The sequence below is a fragment of the Oryx dammah genome, unplaced genomic scaffold, assembly GCF_014754425.2.
Source record: "Oryx dammah isolate SB20612 unplaced genomic scaffold, SCBI_Odam_1.1 HiC_scaffold_18, whole genome shotgun sequence".
Classification (NCBI taxonomy): Eukaryota; Metazoa; Chordata; class Mammalia; order Artiodactyla; family Bovidae; genus Oryx; species Oryx dammah.
Genome location: NW_024070202.1, coordinates 68,026,448 through 68,049,345, shown reverse-complemented (window position 1 = coordinate 68,049,345; position 22,898 = coordinate 68,026,448). Strand labels below are relative to the sequence as shown.

At 42.2% G+C, this 22,898-nt stretch overlaps 1 protein-coding gene across 2 annotated transcripts in view; it reads left to right on the top strand.

The window, feature by feature from the left end:
* Window positions 1-640: 640 nt before the first annotated feature.
* CREB5 (cAMP responsive element binding protein 5) overlaps window positions 641-22,898 on the top strand; it is a 442,462-nt gene continuing 420,204 nt past the window's right edge. For both annotated transcript variants that reach the window (XM_040259717.1, XM_040259716.1), the window contains exon 1: window positions 641-771. The gene's annotated coding sequence lies outside the window, so the exon portion shown is untranslated. The remainder of the gene's footprint in view (window positions 772-22,898) is intronic.

Here is a 22,898-nt window from a genome sequence, read left to right as displayed (position 1 = left end):
AACTCTTTTTCCAGCTCTTAGACTGGAGAAGCAGGGGTCTTGGAAAGGGTGGGGGCAGTGTACTCCATACGAGTTTGCACAATAAAGAAGTTATTTCCTTGGAAGTGAGCTGGAGAGGGGCGGGGGCGGGAGGTGAAAAGGGGTGTCCAGTGAGTGCTCTGAAAAGCCAGGATGCAGGGAACACTGTAATGAGGTCATGACTGTCGCAGCAAAACGGAGCTGGACATCTGCTGGTGGGGGAAGGGGGGGCGTCCCGCATTTCTGTTCGGAGAAAGTCTCTCCCCTGCACGCTTCGGCACCCCTCCCCACCTCGCCCCATCCCCACCCCTTTTTAAAGTCTACCAGGCCCTACTCACGGGAGAGCCCGTGTCCCTGCCTCCTCCGTGGTCCTTTCTGAAACCTTGAGGATTGTTTCCAAGCTGACTCACACCACTAATGTCAGGGAGCCGTGTCACACGGCGCTGGGCTCTGCAAGCTGTTGCTTGCGCGGTCGCCGCTGCCGCCGCAGCTTCCCCGCGGGTGCACCAGGGTCCGCTCGTGGCGCGGGGGCGGGGCGGGGCCGGGGCGGAGCCCGCCCCCTCGGCGCGACGGCCCCGCCCCTCCCTTCCTCCCTCCCCCACGGACCGCAATGATTTAGAAGTTCAGGAATCCCACGTGACGTCACCGGGGGGGTGATGTAATGCACTCTAAATAGAATGTATTGTAATCTTTGCTCAGTCCAACGTGGTCCCTTCACCCGGGCTCCGCTCTTGCCTTCTCCACACTTGTTTGGTAAGTTCCTAAAAATACGGCTAGGCCACTTCTGGGGTTTTTGCATTTAGTCACTTTTGTTGCACTTGCCGCGGGAGCCGTCTCGGGAGCGTAGTTGTTTGCAGGGGTTGGTTCTCGGCAGCAGCCGCGAGGTTACTTGGTCCAGTGGGCAGGTCGCAGGGCAAGGAGTAGGGAAGATGCGATGCATTTTCTTTTTGGAGGATGATCTGTGTTTGTAAACACTTTGACGGACCAGAGGGAAGTCAGGCCCCAAATACTGGTGGATTGTGGAATCAGCCGTGTCCTGAGGCTACCCCAGAGACCCCACGCCGTGTCCGTCCCGGAGCGCGTCTTGGTGGCCGCCGCGCCGTGCGACTGGAGGGATGCTAACGTGGAGCGAGCGCCGTTTCCGCCCCAGCGTGCGTGCGTGTGTAGGAGCGCGCGTGTGTTTCCCTGACACGGGGAACAGTTATGAATCGGGGGTGTGTGTTTGCCTCCAGAGACCTGGCAAGGTGCGGAACCCTCCAGAAGTGCGGTCAAGCGGCGGCAGAGGCGGCAGCAGCGGAGACGGCGAGACAGGAACCTTCCCCCCGCGTCCCCAACTTCCCGGTGATGCGGCGGAACCCCCGGAGAAAGTTTGCAAACTTCCAGCGGGCGCGGCGAGGACGCCGGGTCACCTAGGGGGCGGACGGGCGGGCGCACTGGGGGCTAGCTCCCTCCCGGGCCCCAAGCCTGCTGCTGCCACCTTTTGCAGGGCTGCCCACCGCAGGTGGTGGGCACGCGCGCCAGGGAATGAGGGGGCATCGCCCTCGGAGGGCACTTGCCTTTCACTGCAGGCGTGGAAGGCTCGACAGTGGCGAGGCTTTCCTCGTCTTCACTCCTGCAGCCGCCTCTTGCCTCTGTCCGGTTCTCGCTGGCATCATTACCTCTTCCCCGCCGCTGCCCCAAATGACAGCTCCCGCCTTCGACGCGGCTGCAGTTCTCAGAACACGGCGGCGGAGCCTTCCTCTCCACCAGATTCTCCACGGAATAGCTCAAAACTTTTCACGACGTTCTTAGAGGGGCAAGACTCACGAAGGAACCAAGGAGATGTTTTCGCGGCTGCATCCCGCTTTTCCTTTGCCATAGATTTATTTCTGGGGTGGGGTGTGAATCTGGTAGATAAAGATCTTGTCCACCCTAACTTTCCCTGAACAAGTGCCGCCCCCACTTGAGACTTGTTCAAGGCCGGGAACTGAAGTGGGCTACTTGTATATTTCGTTGTCAGAGTCTACAGAGTGTTTGATTTTTATTTTTCCCTCCTTCTCTGACATGTGTCAAGAAATAAAGGCTGGATACAGGTCCATTACGTCATTCTGCAGACCAATAAGTGTTTGATTAACAGCTTCGGATACTCAAGGGTTGGGGGCCTTAGAAGTGCTGACAAGGCAAGTCTTTCCATCCCCAATCCCCAACATACTCGTACAATCTCTGATTCCCTGGGCATCGTATTGCCCTCTCCTCCCGGATCCCTCCTTCTCCACCCGCTCTACCGCCCACACCGTTATCACTCTGGCCCCGCCTCCGCCTTTGACTGCTTTCCCTGGGGCGATCACAGTCCCTGGAGTGTGGGTGAGAGCTTCTGGTGGCTGAGGGAGCGCAGTACCTGATCGACGCACACACAATCTGCCCTTTTCTATTATTTAAGAAAGGCACCAGTGAACCCTCTTCTCCAGGGCAAACTGCTCAACTCTGATAGAAAAGGCGTCTCAGGAAATGTTTAGAGACACTATGATAGTACCGTGTCCCTGTGGTGACTTAGGAAAACAACACACGCACTGTAAGCAAAGTACTTAATTTTACACAGCGCCTTCCTCAGACAGACCGGTTATCCGAAGAGGGATGGCTGAGGGTGCTGACTAAATCAAATTTGGCTGGAAGGCTCGAGATTAAACGTTTCATTTCCAAAGTGAGGAAATGTAAGTCGTTGAACTCAAAATATCGTACAATAGAGTGGTGCATGGGTTACTTTTTTTCTCTTAACATTAACTTTCTGTATTTAAATAGAAAGTTAAATACGTACGTCATTGAATTGAGTCAGAATCCCCGTTTCTGGCAGTTGAATAAAAATACTGTATATGACATGTTTAAGGGATAAAAGTAAAAAGAACTCCGGGTGGGGTGGGGGTGGGGCTGCAGTGTAGCAGAAATTAAATAAAAGATTTCTTAACAGGCTTTTGAATAGAGGGGGTGCAGAAGAGCTGAGTGCTCTCTGATTTGAAGCTGGTGAAAGCTAAATAAAGGAAAATTTATATTCTGAGTATGTGGGAATTTCTTGAAGAACACATGTTTTGTTATAATCAGATCTACTTTCTTCAGAGTGAAAGCCATGCTGTAGAGTAGGCATTTGTGAAACTCATGTCTGGAGTCTAATTGACATCATTCCCCAAGTTTGTGGCAGTATTTATTATTTATTCACATCTAGAGATGAAATAGTATGACCCCCCACACAATACATGTGCATCTGAAATGTTAAAACTTCTTGTTTGTGATGCATACATAGACCTAAAGGGGAAAATGGCCCGGGTCACCAGCACTGGAGAGTGTGATTAATGATCAGTGATTTAGTGATCAGTGATTAGTGGTTTTATTCAAACTGTTACCTCTGACCAGAAGCACACATCAGAGGATTAACAGGCTCTTTAGATAAATGCTCATTAGTGGAAGGGGAAAAGCACAGATAATAGGCATGCACCCAGGGACAACTTTCGAAGAAAATCATTCCCCGTCTTCAGAATAATAAGCTCTATTAACAGAAAGCCCTTTTAATTTAAAACTTGCTTTTATCTTGTAAATCAAAGTTAGATGTAAAAGTTTGTAGTGCCATTATAACCTAAATTTTCCCATATCCACTAGATGTGGATTATCTCAGTAGCGATATTTTTTTTTTTAAATAAACAATTGGACCTTTAGAGCAGCTGAACCCTGACAAGTCCTTAAGTCCCAGAGTTTGAAGGTGTCCCCCCTTTTAGAATGGAGAGTGCAGCTTGCTAACTAGATGGCGCAGTGTTATTTGGTGTTCTGTGCTGTGTCGTGCAGGAGTCTAAAGGAGCAAGTAGCTGCTTGCGAAGTGTTCTTCAACACTTCCAACAAAGTTGATTCTGTGTAGGGTTGGAGGCTAGACAGTTCTACAAGTTTTTAGTCACATTTTCCATGTCAGTTAAATCTGGGGAGTTCAAGGCTACTGGAAAAGTTAGTCTCATTACTAAAAGAAACTTAGAACCAGAAAGAAGAGGAGATTCGGGAATCTAGGAGGTACCTGTGGATTGCAGAAGTGATTGTAAAATACCAGACCTGTTCTTTTTTTTCCTTTTTTTTTCTTTTACCAAGAGCTGGTTTCTCAGTGTTGTGGTCTGAATTACTGAGGCAAATACTTAAAGCTTTATTTTCTTCCTAATCTTGCTGGTGAAAAAGAATTTACTAGAAAGAAAGGAAGGAAAAACTTGATTTGGTGGCTGCAGAAAGCAACACGTTGTTGATTTTATTCTACAGATAATGGTAAGATGATGTTTATTACTCTTATTAAGGAGAAAGGGAACTTTGTAGTTGGTTCCAGGAGAACCATCTTGTATTTTCATAGATGAGATTCGTAAGTGGAATTCTTATTTTACACTGACTTTTAATGTTGCTGTTGTAGTTTCCTGAGACTTGATAACATTTGATTGGAAGCTTTTGTGTGTGTTTGTGTGTGTGAATAAGACCATTATTTCCTGGGTAAAATAATGTTTGTGAGCATGGGAACTGCAGTAAGGGAGCTACGAAACATGTGAAATGATATGCCAGGTAAGAATGCACTTTCCCCCTAAGCTTTCATGAATCACTTCAGTAGCTACTTAAGTTTTAATTTAAAAAGAAATCTAAAAATTAAAAAAGAACAAAAAACCATTCTAGATGAGTATTCCCTGAAGAAGGATGCTGTTGATGGAATATCAGCTACTACATTAGTTATAAAACTTAAAAAGAAAGCAATTAAAGAACTCCTTTCTTTATTGTGCTTCCCTATAAGTTTTCTCATTTTCTGTTGCTTGTAGCATGTTATATACATGTTATATTTAAATCCTGTCTGATTCATAGTGATTTTTATTTTTCAACTTTGCTCAGACTATGTTTACTCAGTTGATCGTATCTTGAAGCCAACTGGTTTTGAATACAAATGGCTGATACCCCCATATTGCCTGTCAATGAAAAGTCAGTTGTGACCTTATATAGTTTATATATGAGCAGATAGTTAATTAGGACATTCTCACAAAAAAATAGAAACAGTGCTTTTATTTTTATATCTTTCTGGTATGGCAGCTTTTATTTGAACAAGAGGTTCAGTGAATGGTAGCTTGTTAGAGAAATTTTTCTTTTATAGCTTTTCAGTTACAGTAAGTTGAAGATTTTGGTTACAGTTATTTGTCAGTTTCCCTCACCTATGGATTCAAAACCAATCAATTGTGGACTTTCCATGGCTGTTCATATTAATGTCAGGTTCCTGGTCTCCTGATTTCTTACTAAAATTTGCTTTTTTGGCAATGATACATCACCGTCCTATAGTATTTCCTTTAGCTTTCCTTTACTTTTTATTAAGTTGAAAATTATTTTGTGGGGGTGTGATGTTTGCTTTATCACTGAGATGTGAACTTTGTGTCTGTAGTTGGTTTTCTTCTGGTTATGCTATTAGAATAAGTTGGGGATTTGAGTAGACTTATTATTTTTGTCATCTTTTTTCCCCCTTCTTCTTCTTCACTTCAAAGCAGTGCTGTTAGCCACAAAATTAATGTGATCATGGCTGGTGTTTCCCATCTATATGCTTCTTTTGCTTCTTACAAATTGGATTTCCACAGCAATTTAAGATCTTTTTTTAGAGGCAGCTTTCTTGGATGAAGATGGAACAATGATCTCAGTCAATTCATTATCTTGTCCAGTTTGACTACCAGCTGTATTATGGGAATCAACCCATGCTTTTATAAGTTAGTGTTTAAAAATTTAAATCTAGGACTATTTCTCTGAATCCTATTTAAGAAAATTATACAGTTGAGATAAGGTAATAAACTTGGAGAGGGGGGCAGTGGCCCCACATATTTAAATGTGAGAAAGAAGCACTTTCAGATATGCTAAGCAGACTTAAAGAACCTTTTTGTATTGCTATTTGTAAACTATATAAGCTATCTACTTTATGGCATCGCTTTAAATAGAAACTCTGGCACTTTAAAAATGACATCATGTTGAATGTTTTCAATAAAGGGTTCTTACATTTTGTAATTAGGAAAAAAATGGACAATTAGTGCTTTTTGAGGATCCATTAGTATTCCATTGTTGGGAATCACAAATCATGGATTTAATGTAAGAAAAGAGAAGAGAGAGAAGGCTTTTACAAGTTTCCAGGTAATACTGATGATACTATTACAAAACAAAAGTAAAAATTTTGAAACTCTTATTGAGACTCTAGGACCTTCAAAATAAAACTTTAAAAGTTTACGATAAATTCTTGAATGTATAATATGTTACAGTGACATTTCCATATTTCTTACCTCCAAGCTCACTCTGTTGTCCATTTAGGTTTTCTGAGAAATAGATCAGAATCAACTTTAACATTAAAAAAATACATATTTTAGCTGCTTCCTCCTACTTCCTCAAGGTTCACATCTGTAACCTCTACCCTAAAATTAACAAGGATTGAAAACTGCCATGTTGGCATTTGGCTTCCCACTCCGGTATTCTTGCCTGGAGAATCCCCATGGACAGAGGAGCCTGGCAGGCTACAGTCCATGGGGTCGCAAAGAATCAGATATAACTGAGCAACTAAGCACACACACCTAATTGTAGTGAGAAGTTCCTTTTGGCTTAGGGGTTCAGATGTGAGAAAGGCTTTTGTGATAGCATTTGGCAGAGCTGGAATTGGTGGGGCAGGGGGCGTCTTCTCGTTGATGGGCCAGCTTCGTCCCTTTGCAGAGGACGACCTTCGGCCTGGTGGTTCTTCTGGCTCATCTAAGGCCTAGAGTTGGAGAATGCCGAACCCAGCCTAGAAGCAGGGTCCTTACTTCCAGGTCAGGGGGTCTTTCCATGTGTCAGGCTGCCATAAATGCCCTTGTCCTGAAGGAAGCATAACCCATGGCTTCGAATGCTTTGCTCTTTTCAAGCCTTTTGATCACTAACCTTTCAAATTTTATCAGATCTTTTGAATGAATACCTTGACCATATAAACTGTAGTTTTTATTCTGGTTATTCTTATATATCTGCAATGTTAATTTTTCTGATATTGGTTTCCTATTTGAAGGCCACTCATCTTCACCATTGTAATTAGACATGCCCTGTAAAACTACATCATCCAGACTTAATTTGAGACTAAAATCCAGGCATAACGAAAAACGGTCTATAGGATCATCTCAGTAAAGGCAGTAACTTTCTTTACTTTCTTGTTCTTTTCCTTTCATAAATTTCCTGTCCTTTCTTTTTCGTCTCTGAGGAAAGAATCCAAAAAAATTTCTTAAAGTTAAAATACCTTTGTCTTTCTTTATGTTGAATAGAGTAACAAGTGCTGTTTTCACTCTGGCAGATACATTTTTGCCTAAGATCTGTCTGTAATATATTATCTTTACGGGCTGGTGTATTTGAGATTGTTTACAGGTGACTATTACTACACAAGGAGTGAGTTGGACCTGGAAGTATGGTCTTTGAGGTTTGACTGGCAAAATTTGACTGATCAGAGCAAATTGAAATCATGCATGCAACATAGGGGGCTCCAGAGCACCAAACATTGATTTAAGATGATGTTTTGGTTTTGCTGTATTTAGGATGGAGCACAAGAATATCTCAACAGAAATCTTGAATGTATCTACTGTATGTGTTGTTTGGCTTGACCCATAGTTTTCCTTTCCAGCTCTTTGCATGAACACTTTTAATCAGAATTCAGGTCTCTTTTATTCTTTGATTACACTGAGGAGCCCCTGTGTTGCACGATTTCTCAAATATAACACATTTTAGCCAGTTTTATGCAATTCTGTCTCTGCTGGCTTCCCAAGGGGGGAAAAACCACATGGAACAAAAAACATCTCTGTTTTTGTTTGAATTAGCTGATTATTAGAAGAAATACATTTTATCTCCATTTGCCAGATCTGGTGGGACCACTTTACATTATCAAAACAAGATTTTCTTCTTTAAGTCAACTGCGATGCTATTTGACTTCCGAATGACCAAGTACTAATCCATGCAGCAGAGACAGAAGGCTTTGAGGATAAAGTCCACTTCTAGAAAGGTATCTACGTGTGATGAGGTGTGCCATTTGGAAGAGCCTGTTTGCCTCACTGAGTGACAACAGAGTCCAGAAAAACATTGCCTTTGGGAGGAAAGAAAATATTACAGGCTCAGGCTTCTAAATTCTGAGCGGAGACTGGGATGCTGTGCTGAGGATGAACTTTGGAATGCTGAGGGTCTCCAGGGTTATTTATTAAACTGCAACAGGGTAAAACATTCACGGGATAGAACTTGACCATCTACATCTTAAAAGCCTTAATAGTCTTCATTTATTTTCTGCATTTCCTTTATGCTTATGTTTTTCTAGATTTAACATTCATTCTTGTGATTGGGCTTTCATGAGCAACCCTAGAATGACAAATCACAAGTGTGTGCACAGCAGAGAGGGGACATTTTTTCATAAGGGAAATAGATTTTCATATCAAATCTTAGAGGAAACAACCAGCAAGATAAAAGAAAGAAAGGTTTGAAATCCCAATGGTGGCTTCCTGGGCTCTGCCATTCCTAGCTCTGCAACAGTGAGCTTTAAGGCAACGGGACAAGCGTGAGGCCAGAAGAGAGTTTAAGACTCCAAAGTGCTGCCTTGAACTCATGATGCTCTCTGCCTCAGTTTCTTCTTTTGTAATTAGGGTGTTGGTCTTGACCAGCACAGTCCAATGGCAGGAACCACAAATGCAAGCTGCACATGTAATTTTAAGTGTTCCTATAGCCACATTAAAAATATTTTTTAAAAGGTGATGTTAATTTTAATAATTTTATTTAACCCAGTATATCTGAAATATTATCAGGATACAATCAATATTAAAATGTTGATGAGATACTTTGTGATTTGGGGAGGTAGTAGATCTTTGAAATCCTGCATGTGTTTATAATTATGCCACATTTCAATTCAGATTAGTCAGATTTCAAGTGCTCACAAGTCACATTTCATGTACCAGTGGTTATGATATTGGGCAATGTAAATCTATAGGCTATATCGATGGTTCTGGCAGCCCTATAAAACTACCTGTGGAGTTTATTTTTTAAAAAATACTAATACTTACCCTGTCCCCCTCCATTCTGATTTAATTTGTTTGGGGTGGGGACCTGGGGTCTCTATATTTTTTAAAAGCTCCAGAAATGCTTGTAAAGTTTAGCCAGGGTTGAGAACAGCAATTCTAACTGATCGCTGAGGAATCTTCTACTCTAATATTCCATGATTCTATTTAAGGAAAGAGATTGCAGTGGAGCATTCAGAGTTCAAAGGGCAGCAAGTGGTTTTTATTGGTGTGCTGCTGCACGCTGCGAAACATGTTTAAGAAGATGTCATTAATACAAATTAAAACATGAAGGTTTTAGAAGATAATTCTTTGAACCACAGTTGAGCTCCTTTTTGCGTAAGTTTCAATGTGGATTGTTTTAAGTGGTTTGCTTCCAGAGAAATCTTAAGGTAGGATTTGGTTTGCAAGCAGACTCTCAGAAAGCTTCCATTTTGGAAAAGGTCAAGATCACCACATTTCAGGTATTTTGCTAGCTTGCTTCTTTGCCCCAGCTGCTCCCTGCCTTTAGCTGGTTTTGAAGAGATGCTCTGACTGTTTGAGACATCTGGATACCCTTGTGTTTCTGCCCTCTAAACTTTTAACAAGCTTCGTATCAGACCAAACTTGCTCTCTGCTCGTGTCAAAGTGTTAGTTACAAACCCCTAGAATTAAAGTGTTCCTTCTATTTGTCATCCTTTAAGTATTAGAAAAATCACTATTTCCTAGTACACATCAGGATGTTTTCCTTTAATGATTTTTTGAACAATATACCAGCCTGTACTTTCGGTAAATGATGTGAAGAATCCCCCGAAACAAAAAATAATAATTTCCAAACTCCTCACCCATCTTCTTTTGAACCCTTCATTGTTTGTGGAGGGGAGGAGAGACCTCAGGGACGGTCCCTTGTGACTTCATGTTTCCTAGAGCCCCTGCATTCCCGCATTCGTGAGTCATTTCACCCTGAACCTCTCTCCTTATCCCCTGCATAGCAACTTAGTTCCAAGTACATGTTTCTCTGGCCGTGTTCTTTCAAAACGTGACTTGAACTGCTTTTAGGTTCAAAACTATACCTTTCACTACATTTCATGGTGATAACATTTGTGTTTTCTGTAATGTCATTCCCTGGGAGAATTTTAACCTCCACTCATTAACACACAGCATGATTTCCTATTGTATAGGTGGGGAAACAGAGATTGACACTGTGTTCCTTAATTAGGAGGGTGGTCAGTGTGAGCAAAAAGCTCACGTTTATTAGTGCCTAAATATAAGCATTCCGGATGGCTTCCAGGTGGGGAGTTCCCAATTGTGTAGATGATTGCATTCGTCTTTGAATTCATAAATAATGTTTTTTTCTCTGTACTTTTCCATGCATTATTTGCATATCAATTAGTGCCTAAATATAAGCACTGGTCTGGATGGCTTCCAGGTGGGGAGTTCCCAATTGTGTATATTATTGCATTCACCTTTGAATTTATAAATAATGTTTTTCTGATACTTTTTCATGCATTACTTGTACATCGATGACTTCTCTGCTAATAACTCTTACATCCCAGCTTCAGGCTACAAGTACAGACCTGGATTGATTAACAAATACATATGGGTTTATCAGCCTCTTACATGGAATCTGTTCTGAAAGTTGCGTGGAGACATCTGTTGCAAACCTGTGTTTTTGGTGGTATCTAGGGAACCTTTCTTCAGGCTTCTTTGGGATTGACTGTCAGAGGACTTTGAAGAGACGATGAGATTAAAGATGTGAGTTGTTTTAGGTATTCATTTGTTGAGCAAGGCAGACTCTAGTCCTAGCTCCTAAACTGTCTTTAATAAAACATTTTAACTCTTGTTTTGCCAGTGTTCTGTCTTCACACTTGACCTGGAGCCATCTTCTTTGGAGTACTTGGTTATTGTTTTCTCCTAGTAATGACTAGAGTTGGACTTAGTCATTTGTAGTCTTTGTCTACACCTCTGTTTCTTCAGTGGGGGAGATACAAGCCGGGATTAATAGCACGATCTGTTACCAGTGCCAGGGAGGGGTCACTTTGGTTCCTTTTCCAAGCATTATACTAACGTTAAAGCAATCTTAATATCTACACAAATATGTGGTTAAACATATATAAACAAGAACCTCAGCCAATGAAGACCAGAATGTTACTAACATATATACTTGTAAATGTGATTATCTTTTTTAGGATGCCCATGGATAATTATTCCTCCTTTTGAGCAAGTATCTATTTGTCACATTGATTTAGATACACAATTGGTGATTAAGGGTTTTCCAGGCATCGCCAGGGGTAAAGAACCCACCTGCCAATGCAGGAGACTTAAGAGATGCAGGTTTGATCCCTGGGTCAGGAAGATCCCCTGTAGGAGGGCATGGCAACCCACTCCAGTATTCTTGTCTGGAGAATCCCATGGACAGAGGAACCTGGAGAGCTAAAGTCTATAGGGTCACAAAGAGTTGGACACGACTGAAACAATTTAGCAAGCACACACGCCTTGGTGATTAAAAGAGATTGCTAGGTTAAAAAAAAAAGAAATTATCTTTAAGACACTCTTCTAATAAGGTTTGTCTAAGCACACATTGTTTACAATTTCATCTTGCAGCTTTGCAAGGCAAGATGATTAACAACCACCATTCTTAGTGCTGTGTTGGTAGACATCATCAAAGATGATGGTGCAGTGTTTTGGCTCCACGAAGCAGCATGTAATTTGAAACTGTACTTTTTGCTAAATACCCACGCTAATCTCCAAACCATTTAAGACGTTAAAAAAAAAAAAAAAGAACGGTGATGTCTCTCTGTTGGATGGACAGAGCACTGGCAAAGAAGCACAGTTCTTTTTTCATGGGCCTCAGAAGCACTCGCAAAAATCAGGGAGGAAAAAAATTACATGGAATTGCTTGACCTGCCTTTAGGAATGGACATTCTTAAGACAGACAAGTCAACCCTTAATCCAGGATTCATTTTTACTCTTTCCAGGAAATAAACTTTTTTTTTTAATCCTGAAGGAGAAAACTTATACTATCTTTAAAAAGAAGGCTATAAATGGATGCTTAATCTTTTTTTAAGTTAATTTATTTTTTAAATTGAAAGATAGTTGCCTTACAGAATTTTGTTTTTTTCTGTCAAATCTCAACATAAATCAGCCATAGGTATATATATATATATCCCCTCCCTCTTGCTTAATCTTTATTCAACATTTAGCAGGTATTTTAGGAGGTATAGTTAGGAACTTTTACATTCCTTTACATAGTTCTAGTTATTTAATGTTTGTTGAAAAAATAGGCAATTCTGGAGATTGGTTGCACAACTGTGGTGAATACATGGAACACTACTGAACTATGTACTTAAACATTGTTAACATAGGGAATTTTATTATGTGTAATTTATGATTTATTTTAAAAAGGAGGGATAAAAGTTGCTCATACCCATTTGCAGGATGGAGAAATAGAATGCATAAACCACTTATTCCAAGCTGTTATGAACACTAAGCCTTAGTGTGCTAATGGGAGGAATAAAAGTGTAAAGAGGACTTTTGAATTTCATGCAAATGAAGAGAGGTGACGGGTGTGTGATGTGATTCTGATGTGTTGGATGATCCAAGGAGGACAGCAGCTAGGCACAGGGTTCAAAGTGCCTCTTTTCTGGAGACCAGCTCAGATCTAGATGGATTCTGTGTATAGAAAGTTGTATCATATGATTTGAAAACCACACACCATTTGGCATTATTTGAATATCTCTGCTTGTATTGACTTGATTGCTTTTCTCAGTGCAAGGATGTGCTCAACTGAGAGCAAGGAAGAACCATGGCCTTTAGTTTATGAAGTGAAGTGAAATGAAAGTCGCTCAGTCATGTCCGACTCTTTGCAACCCCGTGGACTATGCAGTCTGTGGAATTCTATAGGCCAGAATACTGGAGTGGGTAACCTTTCCCTTCTCTTGGGGATCTTCCCAACACAGGGATTGAACCCAGGTCTCCCACATTGCAGGTGAATTCTTTACCAGCTGAGCCACAAGGGAAGCCCAAGAATACTGGAGTGGGTAACCTATCCCTTATCCGGTGGATCTATCGAGCCCAGGAATCAAACTGGTGTCTCTTGAATTGCGGATGGATTCTTTACCAACTGAGCTATCAGGGAGCTAGTTTATGAAAGGAAATAAAACCTACATATCATTTCCGCCTCTCCCCCACCTTTCCTTCCTTTCTTCATCAGCCATTTGTCAAGCATCTATTATGTGCCCGGTAGTAGGGATACATGATAAAAACCCAACACAGTCCCTCTCCTCCCAGATCTTACTGGTAGGAGAGACACCAAATAGGTCATTGCAACAGAATGTTGTGGGAGGATGAGGGAGTATAGATCTGGAGGTGGAAAGTCCAGTGAGAGGGCTAGTGTGGTTGTCCAGGGAAGAGATGATACTGGCTTGAGCTATGGTGGTGCCAGATTCAAAAGCCATTTAAGAAGTAGGATTGATACGACTGGAGGATTGATTAACTGAAGATAGGAAAGGGAGAGGATTTACTCATTGTCAGGGAAGAGGGAGCCAGGCAGGAGAAGCCTGACCCAGTTAGAAAGCCCGGATTGTCCTTTGGGGTGGTAGAAGAGGGGAGGGTTTCTGGCCCAGTGCCCCATGCATGGGCTTGTGTCAGATTCCTCGAAAGAGAATAGAAAATAACTGTGAACAAAAACTCAAAGAGCAGCTATAACTAAAAACTGCAAGTGCAGTTGTTGGGTTGCAAGGCAATGCAGTTTTGGTCTTTCGTGTCAGAGGGAGAGGCACCCACCTCCTAAGACAGCCACGGCTCTGGCACTCAGCAGGAAGTCCACTGCCAGACATGTTAGTTTCCTAGGGCTGCTGTAATCAAGTACCATATACTTGGTGGCTTAAGCAACAGAAACTTATTCTCTCACAGTTTTGGAGGCTGAAAATAAAAAGTGTTAGTCAGTCTCTCAGTTGTGTCCGACTCTCTGTGACCCTAAGGACTGTAGCCCTCCAGGCTCCTCTGTCCATGAAATTCTCAGGCAAGAACGCTGGAGTGGGTTGCCATTCCCTTCTCCAGGGATCTTCCCAACCTAAGGACTGAACCTGGGTCTCCCATGTTGTAGGCAGATTCCATCTGCGCAACCAGGAAAACCCTAGAAGTCCCAGATCCAGGTGTCAGCAGGGTTAGTTCCTTCTGAGGTCTGTGGAAGAAAATTGTTTCTTGTGTCTCTCTGTAGCTTTTAAATGGCTGTCTTCTCCCTGTGTCTCTCTTCTCCCTGACTTCCTTCTGTGTGAGTTTGCCTCTGTGTTCAAAGTTCCCTTTTTATAAAGACACCAGTCATACTAGATTAGGGCCCACCCTAAGGACCTCAACTTACTCTGACCACCTCTGTAATAGGTGGTCCTATTAAAGTCACATTCTAGGGTGTTGGAGATTTGGGAGATGCAGTTCAGCCTAAAACAGTAAGTATGCCCATACTACTGGCCCCAGGACAAGTAGTATGGGACCCTATAGGAGCTGGCAGGTTGGGAGCTGTGACTCATAACCTGACAATTTTTAAAGCAGGTATTTAAAATAAACTTTTATGGACTCCCAGAAAAATTCAGAACAAGTCTTCAGAGATGGGGATCTATACATTACCAGGAATGGACAAAACCAACAAAACAAGTCTATACATTAGAATAGATGTATATATATTACACTGGTGAGTGAACTTGCTGATGTAGTCATTGTCCTTGGTTTGGCCTTGAATTTGTCTTCAGAGTTTGTGAAAGAGAAATGCCAAAAGGGCAGCACCAACTTTGACCTTGAGAACAAAGAATGAAATACAGCTGTAGTTTGTCACCCTGCCAGGCTTAACAGCCATTGTTTTGATGTGCTAATATTTACTGACAAGGACAAAAGCCATCAGTTCCTATAAACAACAGACACACCAAGTTGAACATAGATGTTTCAAGCAGGAAGGAAAGTAATTCTGCTTTTCTAATAGTTGATGGATAATTTATGCCTATGTGCTACCTCTGTTTTACACAGTGAGAGCACAGAAGACACAATTCCGTGATCTAAAAACGTATCATCATAAAAAGACAAACAGCCAATTTAAAAATGGGCAAAGAATCTGAATAGACAATTTTACAGAGATCATATACAAATGGACAATAAGCACATGAAAAGATGTTCAACATCACTAGCTATCAGGGAAATGCAAGTCAAAACCACAGTGAGATTCCACTTCATACCTATTAGGATGACTATAAAAAAAAGACCAACAATAGCCAGTGTCGTGAGGATGTGAAGAAGTAGGAGGCCTCATACATTGCTGGTGGGACTGTCAAATGCTATAGTCACTTTGGAACACAGTCTGGCAGTTCCTCAAAAAATTAAACATAAACCTTATGACCCAGCAATTCTACTCCTCAGTACACATCCAAGAGATTTGAAAACAGGTCCACACAAAGCTTGAATATCAATGCCCACAGCAGGGTTATTCACAATAGCCAAAACATGGAAGTAACCCAAAGTCCATCTGTTGATGAGTGGGTAAACAAAATGTGGTATATCTATATGTTGGAAAATTGTTTGGTCCTCTGTATGCAGGTTGGGAAGCAACAGTTAGAACTGGACATGGAACAACAGACTGGTTCCAAATAGGACAAGGAGTACATCAAGGCTGTGTATTATCACCCTGCTTATTTAACTTATATGCAGAGTACATCATGAGAAACGCTGGGTTGGAAGAAACACAAGCTGGAATCAAGATTGCTGGGAGAAATATCAATAACCTCAAATATGCAGATGACACCACCCTACGGTAGAAAGTGAAGAGGAGCTAAAAAGCCTCTTGATGAAAGTGAAAGAGGAGAGTGAAAAAGTTGGCTGAAAGCTCAACATTCAGAAAACGAAGATCATGGCATCTGGTCCCATCACTTCATGGGAAATAGATGGGGAAACAGTAGAAACAGTGTCAGACTTTATTTTTTTGGGCTCCAAAATCACTGCAGATGGTGACTGCAGCCATGAAATTAAAAGACGCTTACTCCTTGGAAGAAAAGTTATGACCAACCTAGATAGTATATTCAAAAGCAGAGACATTACTTTGCTGACTAAGGTCCATCTAGTCAAGGCTATGGTTTTTCCTGTGGTCATGTATGGATGTGAGAGTTGGACTGTGAAGAAGGCTGAGTGCCGAAGAATTGATGCTTTTGAACTGTGGTGTTGGAGAAGACTCTTGAGAGTCCCTTGGACTGCAAGGAGATCCAACCAGTCCATTCTGAAGGAGATCAACCCTGGGATTTCTTTGGAAGGAATGATGCTAAAGCTGAAGCTCCAGTACTTTGGCCACCTCATGCGAAGAGTTGACTCATTGGAAAAGACTCTAATGCTGGGAGGGATTGGGGGCAGGAGAAGAATGGGACGACCCAGGATGAGATAGCCGGATGGCATCACGGACTCGATGGACGTGAGTCTGAGTAAACTCCAGGAGATGGTGATGGACAGGGAGGCCTGGCGTGCTATGATTCATGGGGTCGCAAAGAGTCGGACACGACTGAGCGACTGAACTGAACTGAACTGAAAAATAAATGAAATAATGCTGCATACTACAGCTTACATGAATCTTGAAAACATTGTGCTGAGAAATAGAAGCCAGATACAACGGACTCTACACTGTATTGATTAATTTATGTGAAAAGTCCAGAATAGCCAAATCTATGGAGAGAAAGTGTAGATTAGTGGTTGCCTAAGACTGAGGGTGGGGCTGGGGACTTGGGAATAATTGCTGAGGGAAAAATGTGTTTTCCTCTTTAGATGATGAAAATCTTCTAAAATTGATTGTGGAGATGGTTGCATAGATCTGTGAATATTCTAAGGCCATTGAATTATAAACTTTAAGTGGGTGAATTGTATGACATGTGAATTATGTACTTCTAACTGTATGGATGTGAGAGTTGGACTGTGAAGAAGGCTGAGTGCCAAAGAATTGATGTTTTTGAACTGTGGTGTTGGAGAAGACTCTTGAGAGTCCCTTGGACTGCAAGGAGATCCAACCAGTCCATTCTGAAGGAGATCAGCCCTGGGATTTCTTTGGAAGGAATGATGCTAAAGCTGAAACTCCAGTACTTTGACCACCTCATGCGAAGAGTTGACTCATTGGAAAAGACTGTGATGCTGGGAGGGATTGGGGGCAGGAGGAGAAGGGGACGACCTAGGATGAGATGGCCGGATGGCATCACTGATTCGATGGACGTGAGTCTGAGTGAACTCCGGGAGCTGGTGATGGACAGGGAGGCCTGGGCGTGCTGCGATTCATGGGGTCGCAAAGAGTCGGACACGACTGAGTGACTGAACTGAACTGAACTGTTAAAAAAAAACACATCATGGGGAAAAATATATGATGCTAAATTTAGTTAGAATATATGTCAAGTAAGGTTCTTGGTCCAGCAACTTCTCTGTGCATTTGGGCTATATAATAATGAGCTGTAGAGAAGGGTAAATAGGAGCTGGTAAACAGATGCTGGTAACAGGAACAGTCAACTACTAAAAATCTTACAGTGTATGCCATGGGTCTTCAGCCCATACTTTTATCCCAGGCCATGAATCTTGACTTCCAACTTCACGTTGGCTATTTTTTGCTAGATGGACTGCTGCTGTTCCTTAGTTTTTAAATTGTTCAAACACAAGCCATCTCCATACCGTTTCTCCTTCTATCATACCCATTTCACTGGGAGCCGTCATCTTCCCGTGATCTCACCTTGAACCTTCATGACAGTTGCTGACTTTGCCTTTTCCCTTAGCCATCATAATCATGTCACCCTTCAGTCTGCTAGGTCCTACGTGAAACATGTCCTGTGATATGCATCCTTTTGCCTTGTTTTCTCCATCAGTTCCTTCTCGGAACTGAAAATTGAGAGGGACAAAATGATTTATTGAGTCTTTACTGAAGCTCCTCTCTTGGTCTACCATGTCAACCTTCCTAACAAGCCTATCGAGGAGCTGGAGTTATCCCTTTTTATAGATAAGGAAAGTGAAGCTCAGAGGTTAGGTGACAAACCAGATAATGTGGCAAAACCAGTACATGGAGGAGTTGGAGTTTGGAACTGTTTTGTTTGGTCCCTGAGCTTGAACTCTTTCCAGCTACTAAACAAGATTTTCTACTGTATCGCTTTGAACTTCTCATTTTCCTGCTCAAGAGCCTTTATGAGCATTTGTTCTAAGGCCTCTCAGCCAACCCTAGCCACAATCCCTGTGAATATACCCAACATTTACGCCAGGTGGTAGTGGGTGGTTTAGTCACTAAGTCGTGGCCAACTCTTGCAACCCCATGGACTGTCGCACCCCAGGCTTCTCTATGGGATTCTCAAGGAAAGAATCCTGGAGTGGGTTTCTGTTCCCTTCTCCAGGGGGTCTTCCTGACCCAGGGATCGAACCCGAGTCTTCTGAATAGCAGGTAGATTCTTCCCCACCAGGGAAGCCCTATTTAAGCCAAACCCATAATCGGCCCTTATTTTGTTGTGTGCCTCTCTGCCATGTTCAGAATCTCATCTTCCTGGAACGTCTACTCTTGTGCCCTAAGTCCTCACCTGTGGAAACACTTGTCTCTGGATCTCTCAAAGCAAAGACTGAATGCAAAATGAGTTAATTCCTTAGTGCTATGTTAATATTTTTTTCTCAGGATTAAAAAGTCTTATATTGTGGTTGTTTGGAGTTCGTCATAAATTCCTTCTCCTGGATCATCAGCCCCATCACAGCACGAGTTGACTTTTGCTCAGTTTTGATTTCTCTCGTAGAACCTAGCATATAGTCCCTTATACAGAGTTAGTTAATCCTGAGTGAATTGATTATAGGGATACTCAAGCATTGTTCTTTGTCATGAATTTCCTGTTACCAGCATGAGATGTTTGATGTCTGGGAGTGTCCTTGGGAAGACCAGTGTAGGGAGACTCTTTAGGTATATTGATGGATGTTCCCATGCAGCTTCCCCAGTGGCTCAGACAGTAAAAAACCTGCCTGCAATGTAGGATACCTGGTTCAATCCCTGGATTGGGAAGATCCCCTGAAGAAGGGTATGGCTACTCACTCCAGTATTCTTGCCTGGAGAATTCCATGGACAGAGAAGGGTGACAGACTGCAGCTCATGGAGTTGCAAACAGTCAGATATGACTGAGCGACTAAAACACCCATAGCTTGAAAACTGAAATAGTATTTTGAACTACAAAAATGTGAAATCAGTGAGGTTTTTACCACTCTAGGGAATCACTGATTTTTCATTTGTCCAGAAATTAACATAATTTTAAAAAGTTTCAATCAGAACATAGACATAGTTTAAAATTCTGCTTCCTTCACTTAAAACTATGCCACAGACATTTTTTCATGTTGCTACATAGTTTTCAAAACTATGATTATGCATCATATTCCATTGAGTTGCTATACCATAATTTCCAAACCATCCCCTATTGTTTGCCATTGAAGTTTGCTGTGGATTTTTTTTCTTATGATTATAGAAAAACACATGAGTAATCTTTTGGCAAGAGAAATATGTACTCAGAAGACCTTAATCCCCTTATGCTGGTTGAAACCTCGGTTGAGCATAGGCAAGATTCTGGAGAAGGGTATGGCAACCCACTCCAGTATTCTTGTCTGGAGAATTCCACGAACAGAGGAGAGTGGTAGGCTATAGTCCATGGGGTGGCAAAGAGTTGGGCACAACTGAGTGACTAATGCTTTCACCTGGGCTTCTCAGGTGGCTCAGTGGATAAAGAATATGCCTGCAATGCAAGAGCTGCAGAAAGACACAGGTTCAATCCCTTTGTGAGGAAGATCCCTTGGAGGAAGGCATAGCAACCCATTCCAGTATTTTCTGCCTGGAGAGTTCCATGGACAGAGGGGCCTGGCAAGCTACAGTCCATGGTGTCGCAAAGAGTCTGACACAACTGAAGTGACTGAGCACGCACTCACATAGGCGTTCTTTCTCTAGAACCTCGATCTTAGTAAGATATTGCTGCTGCTGCTGCTAAGTCACTTCAGTCGTGTCTTACTCTGTGTGACCCCATAGACGGCAGGCCACCAGGCTCCCCCATCCCTGGAATTCTCTAGGCAAGAATGCTGGAGTGAGTTGCCATTTCCTTCTCCAATGAATGAAGGTGAAAAGTGAAAGTGAAGTCGCTCAGTCGTGTCCGACTCTTAGCGACCCCACAGACTGCAGCCCACCAGGCTCCTCCATCCATGGGATTTTCCAGGCAAGAGTACTGGAGTGGGGTGCCATTAATTTCCTAAGAGTTTGTAATTTTATGTGATCTAGAAATGACCATGTGGTAGCCCAGCAAAGTACATCATTAAAGGTACCTTCTTTAACTGGAACTCTTCAAGTTCTAAGGGCATGGCAGTGCATCAATAGACAACATTTCTTTAGAAGTAGAGATGCATCATATAGCATTTAAGTGCTAAAAAGAAAGTGGGTGGATACGGTGTGCTCTTTCATCTTTCCAGCTAGAATAGTCAGGGAATGCCATTTTGAGAGCTTTTGACATGAGGGAGCAATTCCTGGGGAGATCTGGAGAAAAATCTTTCAGGCAAAGGGAGCTGCTCATACTAAGGCCCTGGTGTGTAAGCAGGGATGGAGACAATAAGGAGATAGTGGGTGACTAGATCATGTAGGGCTTGCGAACCATGTTCTGAACGTTGGGTATTAATCTCAGCAATAAAGCAAGCCATGGAGAGTTCTGAAAAGAGAATTCATCACTTCTAAAAACCTCCCTTGTTATGGTTGAAGAACAGACTATATAGCAGGTGGGGGGCAGCAGGGAGACCTGTTAGAAGGAACAGACCATGGTGGCTTGAACTAGATGATTGTGAGAAGGAGTTTGGCTTATTTTAGAGGTTAAGGCTGAAATGATTTGCTGACAGATTGGGTGGTGTGGCTAAGCAGAAAGTCAGGGAGGGTGCTGAAGTTTTTGACCTGAGACCCTGGGAGGATGGATTTGCCATCAACTGAGAAGGAGAAGATGACACGTGGAACGTTTGGTAGGAAAGACAAAGAACTTGAGTTTGAGCTTTGATGTTATATGTGAGGAGACGTCCAGGAGTCAGTGGGATGATGCCTCTCAGAGAAGGTTTTGGGGCTTCAGATAAGGAGTCAGGATTGGCATCATCTAGGCCAGCCTCCTCCTAACAACACACAACCCCAAACACACTGGAATTTCAGGTGCTTAAAAGCACCAAGTCCTTGTTAACTCCAGGGCTTTTGCATGTGCTATGCCCTCTGCCTAGACCATTCCAGCCTGGATAACTGCTACTTTTCCCTCGTTCCCTAATCTAAATCACGTGTCTGACTCTTTGCGACCCCATGGACTATAGCCAGCCAGGCTCCTCTGTCTGTGGGATTTTCCAGTCAAAAATATTGGAGTGGGTTGCTATCTCCTTCTTCTGGGGATCTTCCAGAACCAGGGATCGAACCCACGTCTGCTGCATTGGCACACAGATTCTTTTCCACTGAGCTATCTAGGAACCTCAATCTAAATTAGGTCCCCCAATGAAATATTCAGGTTACCCTGAACTTTTCCTTCATTCATCTGTTTTCAAATGTATATTCCTTTAAGTGATTTTTAAGTTTTTAAAAATAAAAATCCATATGTCTCACTGGAATCTAAATTCTGAAATGTCGAGGGTCATGCATGATTAGTTTATCAACATTTTCCCCATATCTAGTGCTGGCACATCGTAGGCACTTACTCAAAATTTGCTGAATGAGTAGATAACTGTTACTAATTTATTAGCTTATATGTTGGAGTTCCTCCATTTGTAATCATACAATTCCAAGGGTAATTGTACCTAATGATTTTATCTTCTTAAAATATAGACTAATTTATTATTTAATGGCTCCATGTGGTTTTTTTTTTTGTGATCAAACATTTTTTTATTAGGTGGTACTGAGTAGAGATTGGCCTGTGATTGAAAACCGAATGGGTAACTTGACTGTGAAAGTTTGCAAAGAAAAAGAATTTAAGACTTATACAAACTTCCCAATTGAAATCCCTCCACCTCCTGTTTCCTTGTCAGCAGTTTTGTTGCATTTCTATGGACTCCTCTATCCAGCATTGCCTGAGGTTATTTTATAGTGACCTTTGACAAGACCTATTACTTCCTACTCACCATGTTTATGGGGGGACAGAGGCCAGGCATGGCAAAGAAGGGATGAGAGTGTTGTGGGAGAGGACGGGGTCTGAGCTGGCTGAGTTGACTTCTGAGAGTCCTTTGGTGACTCTCAGAAAGGTCTGTTATTTCCAGCCTCATCCTGGAAGATATAGGAAATGATATGTGAGGGAAGAGATTTGATTTACCAAGAAAGGGTTGTTTGCTCTGAGTTTCTGTTTTTGGTGGTATCGAACTGTATGAAAAACAGGATTAAATTGGGATTTATCTCTTTATTGTCTTTAAAGCTAGAGTGAACTTTCAGAGGAGCCTGTGTTGTTTGGGAAACACATATATTGGTTCCATGAATATATATTTGTGTGTTACACAGATATACATAGAAACTGATTGGTTGATTGATTGATTGATATATGTCCATTGGAGCACTTCATGAAAAAAGTCACCATCTTTATATACAATGTTGTGGGAGACATCCACTCAACAAATATATGTTGAGTGCTAGACCTTGGGAAAAAGTGGTGAACAAGCTAGACAATGTCTTTGCCTTCGTGCAAGTCATGAAATCTACCTAGTCTCATTCTCCTCATCTGTAAGATAGAGATCATAATAATACCTACTTTGGAGAAGACTCTTGAGAGTCCCTTGGACTGCAAGGAGATCCAACCAGTCCATTCTGAAGGAGATCAACCCTGGGATTACTTTGGAAGGAATGATGCTAAAGCT